The sequence below is a fragment of the Pezoporus occidentalis genome, unplaced genomic scaffold (genome assembly GCF_034315485.1).
Source record: "Pezoporus occidentalis ecotype Australia unplaced genomic scaffold, CSIRO_AGI_Poc_V1 ctg24, whole genome shotgun sequence".
NCBI classification, from domain to species: domain Eukaryota; kingdom Metazoa; phylum Chordata; class Aves; order Psittaciformes; family Psittacidae; genus Pezoporus; species Pezoporus occidentalis.
Window position 1 is genome coordinate 1789505 of NW_026914285.1, and position 9018 is coordinate 1798522.

The window sequence follows — 9018 nt, forward strand, 5'->3', positions numbered from 1 at the left end:
AATATCTGGAAAAAAGTACATTACCTTTTGTTTGGCAGCAGTGAAAGTGGGATAGTGTAGCTTTTATTGCATTTAGGAGAAATAACTGTCATTTGCTTCTTGTTCATATTTTAAATTTCTTACTAAAGCATAGTTTAGGTTTGTATAGAAGAGTAAAAGATAATATAAAACTTGTTCAAATTTTCTCAGTAGAAACTCTTTCCACCAGAGCCATTACATCCTGTGAGGTATACAGATGCCATGTCTTTACATCTATTTACCTGCAAGAACTTTGGGTCATACATTTAAAAAATCCCTGTGATGATTTGCATGTTGCAAAATATGCATGTGCAAACAAAAGCTGAGGGGAAGTTTAAATCAGCTCTCTCAGCCTCTTATGCACCTCCAAAACATCTCATTAAACTCAGAGAACAGGAAAGTCATCCCCATCTTCTAATAGTTCTTCCAACAGGTAAGAGCCTTTTTATTGTCTTTTGGCTCTTTCTCCTACTAACTTCATGCTCCCCGTCTTGGTTTGTTCTTTCTTACACATCTCCGTGAATGTGCTCAGTTCGGGACATTTCAAACACATCCTCTGTGGCTCAGGAAATTAATTAATTAATTAAATAATTAATCTAAAATGTGAGTATATTTGGTTTCATTTAGGGATAATCCAGTTTCCTCCCTTTATTTCCATAATTTCCCTGACCATGCAGGAGCTTTCCTTTATATTCTGCATTTCATATGGGCATTCAGGCTGCTTACAATCCTTTACAAAATTGAGTCTCAGTTTAAAAAGTTTCATTTTGATGGTTGAAAGAATTTAATCTGCTTGATGTCCGAGCTCACACTCTATTTAAAATGGGTGGTAGATCACTCGGGTAATCAATACAGCTTTCCTTGTGCAGGCAGATGCCCATAAGAATGAGAAGGGAGGCATCTGAGACATAAATCTCTTGAGATGTCTTTTTAACAAGTTGTTAATTTTGGGAGCGGAGACAGGGAATGGCTCACATTAGTCATAAGGAAAATTAATGTGTTACTGTCTTTAATGGTGTACAAGGTATTGTTAAATTATTTGGAATTTCTTTATGCTCCCTTTAAGACTTATGCCACACACCTAGAGAAGAAAGATAAATGTCTTCCCTTTGTCAGCAGAATTCGTGATGGGCTGGGAAGAAGCAAAACCAAACATAAACTTGTTACTTAGATAACAAAAAAAAAAAAAAGGCATCTAATGGGGCAGCATAGCTCGTTCATTATTTTTATTGGCCTTGGAGTTGCTTAGATTTTTTTCCTTTATATATTTTCATAGAAGTAACTCCACTTGCCTTTCAGAGCACTAGCAGCTAATGTGCTTCCTCCCCCTTCAGTCTTGAGATAAAATACCCAGTAACACAACTAACATTTGTAGCAGCAAGACAAAGACTGCACAGTTCCCCAAGTCTGCAGCATTTGACTCAGAGTATGGACTGAAAGTGAAGGAACTCAATAGCACTAGTGAAGAAACAGATATATTTCTTAGGAGGACTTAGGACTTTATTGTCTGTGGCATTTCTCTAGACTCTATTCCCAAATAAGGATTTTCCTGCTGAAAGCATACTCCATTTTTATTTCTTTTCCCCAAGAGATTCTATGATGTTTTACTACTTTCATGTATAATGGTAGTACTGTCACTGTAATGCCATGTGAACCTCAGTATATTTGATATAGGAAACATTTATACTTAAGCTTTTACATCATAACACTCTAGACTCTCTTATTTCCCCAATTCTTGAGGTTTTGTGAAGTCTTGACATCATTTAAATAAAATTATTGCACGTATATGAATGAGAATCTTCAGTAACCCAAACTATGCAAGGCAACATCCTATTTCATAGTGTCCCTACATCTTATGATCCTCACCGTCCTGGTTTTGGATGGGATAGAGTTAATCTTCTTCCTGGTGCAGTTTTGGCTTTAGTCTGAGAACAGTGTTGATAATAGATCAATGTTTTAGTTGTTGCTAAGTAGTGCTTACCCTGATCAAGGACTTTTCAGGCTCTCATGCTCTGCCAGTGATGAGAAGCACAAGAAGCAATGAGGAACCAGAGACAGGACACCTGACCTAAACTAGCCAAAGGGGTATTCCATACCACAGCACATCATGCCCGGTATGTAAACTGAGGGGAGCTACATAGAAGGCTGGATCGCTGCTCAAGTTGGGCTGGGTTATCAGTTGGCAAGTGGTGAGCAATTGTATCACTTGTGTTTATTGTTTTTTTCTTTTCTTCTTTTAGTTTTATATTCTCTCCCCTTGTTATTTCCCTTATCATTATTATTAGTACTATGTTATACTTTAGTTTTTAAACTGCTCTTATCTCAGTTGTGTGGTTTTACATTCTTTCTCTTCACCATCCCATTGGGGTTGGGGTGAGCAAGCAGCTGTGTGGCACTTAGTTACTGGCTGGGTTTAAAGCATGACAGTCCTTTTTGTCGCCTAACATGGGGCACTGAGGGTTGAGATAACAGACCTGCCCAGAGTGTGACAAAACAAATTTGTTATAAGCATCTTTTGTTTTGGTTTAATAGTCACTGGTCACAATGTTGACTTATTTGCTCTTGGAATTGTTGCATTTGGTCTCAGAATTTTGTTATGTCACACCTTACTTGCAGCCTATAGTCTGTTTTGGTGCTTATCGCCCTTGGGGCCTGGGCTATCATATCACAAGTCTCACTTTGTAATTGTGGCTTGTGATACAATAGAATTACTGATCATTAAACTGACCTGGTATGTGTTCTCATCACCTCCCTACTTTGGGAGCCATGTAGTGGGAACTATTAATAATTATGCCTTTTGCCTTTTCTCCTTGGAGCATCAAATAATGGAGGAGACCTCCTCCCACATATTCCCCTTCCCTACCAGGCTATTTACATAGCATTTGCGAATTCCAAAGATTTTGAGTATCTTTTGAGTACCTTTGAAACCAACCTGGTCCTCTTGCTGGGAGCCAGCATATTCCTGAATATGGCTCAGGTCTTGTTTAAGGTTAAACAACTATTTCAGAACACCACCAAGATATCTTCCCTAAGGCTGGACAGTTATGAGTGGCAGGGTGTGTGGGATAGCAATGAAAAGCCAAGGGAGAGCATGAATGATCTCCCCTGTAGTAGTAGTAGTAGTAGTAAGTGTCCCCCACTACTGCAAATTATGCAGTTGAGTTTCCTGCAGCTGGGGAAATCGCAGGGATCAGCACACCCAGAGTGCAGGGAATGGGCCCTGCCCTGGGAAAACCACCTGCCTGATCATGATGACTCCCCTGCCAGGTAAGTATTACTATTTTAATGGTTCATTATTAACTTTATATTAACTACTAGCTATTAATAGTGTTTATTATTATTATTATTATAGTTATTATTGATATGGTTTAAACCAAAACACTCACCATGCATACAGAGATAAGTCATGTGAACACTGTAGCTCAAATTCAAAACTACCTCAACAGGACAGGAAAAAACCTGTTCAGCTGACAGATGCCTTAATGTTTTTCTTAATTTCAGACAGCAGGATGCATGCATGTACACTCTACAGAGCTCATGTGTGATAAATCCAGTGTTTCTAGACACATCTCATATGTGCAGTACAGTATGCCTGCATGCATGTTATGGAGACAACAAAGTATCTTATAGGGATTCCTGTATGAATTGCACAGGAACTATCATACCGCTGGAAATCCCTAATCACCACCCAAAGTCCTCATATGCATTTTTCTGTCAGAAAGTAATTTAGGAGATATAAAAAAATTGGAGGCCTATGACACCTATAAATTATAAATAGGGTTGTAATTAGTATTATCTTACACTGAATTATAATATAAGCATACTAAAACAGTGTAAGAGATCCCAACATATAAGTTTTGTGTATGCAATTTACCCAAGGCACAAGAAAACCCAGGCATAGTTACATGTCAGACATGCAAGTAAAAAAAACAAAAGCACAAACCCAAAAAACACCAAAACAAAAAATATTAAAAATAAATAATAATAAAAAATAAAAAAAAAAAGCCAACAACAAAACTAAACTACAAAACAACAAAACAAAGAGTCCTTACAAAGAGGACAAGTTAAGCATAAGGGACTATAAACAGGCAGAACTTACTCCCAAATACACAAGAATGACTAGCAAAGCCAAGACCAAGATAAGCAGTACAGGGAGGAAAGGAAATGTCACCTTTTTGAAAGGGCAATAATCAAATAGAAAATTGAGGCAAAAGGAAGGAAAATCAGAGAAACGGAGAGAAAGGACAGAAACTCACTTTGGTTTCAGTTTCACTTAATCAGATTTTACAGCAAAACCAAGTTTGAAATGCTTTTCACATTATCCTAAAAAGGTACCTAATGTAAAAAATTTAACATTTACCAAAATATGTTTGCATATTCAACATGAGCTAACAGTTCTGCTCAATGATAGTGAGATATCTTGAAATTTCTTTGATTTATATTTTGATTAATTACATTTTTAAGAATACCCCATCATTTTACTTGAGCTTTATATGCATTCTCTGACATCATAGATAGCATCAACCTGTACTATACAAAATTAACTTTATAAATTAGAAACAGCTGTATGCTGAAATAGGAAATGCTGAGGTTTTCTGAGAAGCTGATAATATCCAGAAAGAAATGCAATATGTCCCATCAGCATGCATTTATCCAGATAAATAGACATCATATGGATAAATGATAATATCCACATAATATCCAGAAAGAAATGCAAGATGTTATCATCATTACTGTTTGCTACATTCAGTGCATTGATGAAAAGACTGCTCAGGTCACTGCTGAATCACATGGGTGCAATTCTATTTCATGACAGACTATATATAAACACTTTGCCTAGTGATATGGCCTTACTTTGACATAAATTCATTATTTGCTATACCAAAGTAGACACAGGGTCTGCCTGCGGGGAAAATGTACAATTGGCTTCTAAATCCATTGAACAGAAAATCAAGGAAATATAAACTCAGGGTGTGCCAAAATATTTTGTCCCTTGAAGGTAGTGAACCATTTACACAAACCAATTTACTCTTCGGGTTGCAGACATTAAGCAAATGCAGGGCTCACTAATGACTTATCAGAAGAATGCGAGAACAAGCTGAATGGGGAATCTTTTCAGTGCTGTCAGGGGTAAATTGGGTGTACCAGGATCACAATAAGAATACCAGAGGTCAGGATTATGTTAATTACCTTTGTTGACTTGAAAGGTTGGAATTTAGCTGGAAACAGGAAAAGTTTTAAGGAAAGCTTTTAAGCCTCAATCATTTTTGTATTTCCAGACAGCTACCACATCTTTGAAGTACAAGATGCCTTCTCATTTCACTGGAAAAGGAAGAGCCAAAAGGAAGAGCAATGTCATTGCCTATATTATCAGGGCATTCAATAATTATTCTCATGTTGACTATAAGGAACAGTATAGCAGAGGGAAGTTCCATCTGCAAGCTTTCTTCAGTTCAATTTAGGTTAGATTAGTAAATTATTCTAAAGTCTTGGAAAAATTTTCATTATCCTATCCCTCAAATTGAAAACTTACACAAGTAGAGTGCTTCAAAAGTCACCTTTTGTTGTGCTGGCACATTGTAGCCTTTTTAGAAATTAAAATCATTAGTAATCTTCTCGTAAAAAAAAAAAAAAAAGACTGATTTTCCTATATCAACCTTTCCATTAAATCCATGATTTGCATATGACAAAGACCCAGGAAAAGATTTAGAAATCTTCACTACCTGGTAATTTTACTTTTTTTTTCTGTTTCTGGAAGCTCAGTCAGTGTTGGTGTCTTTACTATGCACCTCCTACAGCATGTGAATAACCAAGCAATCCTATGGTAGCAGTTTTAGCGCAGGGCTAATCTAAATGAACAGCAGCCAATCCTCCATACAAAATTTTATAATACAGTTTTTGCTCACTTCTGAGACCTTTAATTACATTGCACAGCTGAGTCAGACCTGGCAGCCATCTTTTCGTTGAGAAGGGAATGTCTCCATCTGTTATGACAAATCCAGATGGCTACTTTTTGCAAGTGCTTTCCAGCTTGAAAAGGGAAATGTCAGGATTCTATGCCAATGATTCAGCATTTCAAAGCCCTGGGGAACAGGATATGTTTCCCAGAGCTCATTTGTTGCCTGTAATTTAGGATACTCAGAGAGAATAATGGCTATGGGATCATTAGGGTAAAAAAAAAATTATAATAATCTAACAAGCAATAGATGACTGCCTGAAAATATATGATGGCATGTTTGTGTACTGTGTGGGAAATAATCTTGTTTACAATCACACCACCACAAATTTAGTATGTATCAATGCAATGTTATATATAGTTATTTTAAAATTTTATTTTGCTTTCAGTGGTTGCCACCACATTAACTGCTAAAAAAATAAAAAATTAAAAAAAAAAAAGGTATTTTTTTTTCTTAAAACATCTGTGCATGTGTGATATCAGCAGTGACTTTGCAGCTAGTTCCAATCACCCTTGCATAAACTCTTGTAAAATATTTTCTCCACCCCCACAGAACCAAGAGTGAATTTTGCTGAAGCATTTCGTTGTCAGGAGTAAACAGAAAATATATTTGGCAAGCCACAGGAAAGGCTCAAATCTCTGTGGAGCTCTCTGGGAATATATCTTTAGCAGTGCCCAAAATGGAATTCAAAAAAGCTGTTTAGTATGTCTAATCCCTCACTTAATCTATGTGTTTGCACAATTATTGCTATAATAAAAAGATACAGTGAAATACTGCTGGTGGTCACTACTGACAGTTGGAGGTCAGAGAGTAAAAAGCTTTTAGAAGTTCTATTAAGAAGCAAAAAAATGAATGTATAAATACTGGCAAGAAATAACTTATCACTGAGCTGCTACACCACACTGACATTTTTACAATGTAATCTCAGTTCAGGTCACTTCCTAGTCTACATAGTGGTTTTACTGTTTACTTTTCTAAAATATAATCATTTACCAGATACAATTTCAAATGTAACTTTTCAGACACAGGGAAGAAAATATTATATTGAACTACTTTACCTGCAGTACCACATCCTACACACTGTGACAGAATCACAGTTTTGTGTGTATCTGCTATGCAGGACCATTATCAGATCTCATGTTTTTGGCCCAGAAGACTGGAGAAATCATAGAATCATAGAATAGTTTAGGTTGGAAGGGACCGTCAATGTAAGCTTTCAATCAAAACCAGCACTTTCTAATGTGAACTCAGCTGAGAAGGATTAAATATTACCAAAGGTTACAGAAATAAACATCACCCTTGTCATTCCAAATTAACTGATAGATAATTTAAAGATTTTATTTTTCTTTTTTGATGATGAACTTATTTTTTGATTTGTTAAACCATAGGACACAAGCTATAACATACCAGGTTCAATCCTGTCTTTTGTGCTAGCACAGAAACCTCACTAAAAGAAGTTACTTTTGTTTTCTGGGAGGGAAGACACCTTCTGGATAGCTCAAAACTGATCAAACACCAGACAGTGCAGTTGTCCAGATTAAACAACAAAACCTTTCTCTTAGCTTCAATAAAGATGCTGTGAAGACACTTTGTCTTCAAGCATTCCTTGGTTGCCCTCATCTACTAATACTGATCACGATCTAAACTAAAGAAAAAATTGAATGAAACTGGAGCTGTATCCCCATTAATTAACTCATATAAGAGAGAAGTGAATCTGCAGAGAACAAATAGCACTTTCTCAAGGCAAAGCTGTTGTGGTTTAACCCCAGCCAGCAACTAAGCACCACAAGCCCTTGCCCACTCTCCACCCATAGTGGGATGAGGGAGAAAATCAGAATGATAAAAATGAGAAAGCTTATGGCTTGAGATAAAGACAGTTAAGAGGTAAGACAAAAGCCACACATGCAACTAAAGCAAAACAAAGGCATTCACTCACCACTTCTCATGCTCAGGCACCTCCATGTTCAGCCACCTTCAGGAAAGCAGGGCTCCATCACCTGTAATGGTTACACGGCAAAACAAATGCCATCACTCCGAACATCTCCCCATCCTTTTTCTTCCCACAGCTTTATATGCTGAGCATGACATCATATGGTATGGAATATCCCTTTAGTCAATTAGGGTCAGCTGTCCCAGTTGTGTCCCCTCTGGACTCCTTGTGCACACCCAGCCTACTTGCTGGTGGAGTGAGGAGCAGAAAAGGCCTTGTCTCTGTGTGAGCACTGCTCAGCAAGAATAAAAACATTTCTATGTTACGAATACTGTTTTCAGCACAAATTCGACCCAGCCTCATATTAGCTACTATGGGGAAAATTAGCGCTATCCCAGCCAAAAACAGCACAAAGCCTTATCCAAAACATTTTTTATTTTAAGAATGACAGACATCTGTTCTCCCAGAGAAAGATAGTAGTTCTTCTCACTAATGGACTCAAACTTGCTTTGAATTTCATCCACACTGCAATTCAAGGCTGTGTGTTACAGAGAGGAGGAAAGTTACTGGCCTTGGGTCAAAGATTCATATTCAGGGGAGAAGGAAACAACTCTGATTTTCAGATTTCAGATGTCATGGATAGCTATCATGGTTTTTCAGTCAAAGTTGAGACATCAGAATAGCTTTATCCTTCACAGGATATTCAGTTAATATACAGCCCTCTGGGAGCCACGCTTTCATAATCATGGCAGCGGATATTAATGCAATGTAATGTAAGGAAACATTCTCCTGAACATGGCAGTAGAATATCCTTAGTTTTTTATTCATTTGAAGTGCACTACAGAGGCCATCTGGCTACTAAAATCAAGACAGTTATTTATCTGACCAGTCCTATACAAATGAAGGACACGGTAACTCTATAAACAAAGTTACAAAATATTCAAGAAAACAAAGTTGCAAGCACAGTGTAGATTTCCTATTCAGAGATTTAGTTTAGCACTCTTCATTTGTTCTTATTCCATTAGAAGGGAACTGTATTTCTCCTTCAGCATCATAGAATAGTTAGGGTTGGAAAGGACCTTAAGATCATGACAAATATGTTTTTCCTCAGAT

At 37.0% G+C, this 9018-nt stretch overlaps 1 pseudogene; it reads right to left on the reverse strand.

Moving 5' to 3' along the window:
* Window positions 1-3144: 3144 nt before the first annotated feature.
* LOC134165502 (U1 spliceosomal RNA) lies at window positions 3145-3293 on the reverse strand (annotated as a pseudogene).
* Window positions 3294-9018: the final 5725 nt, after the last annotated feature.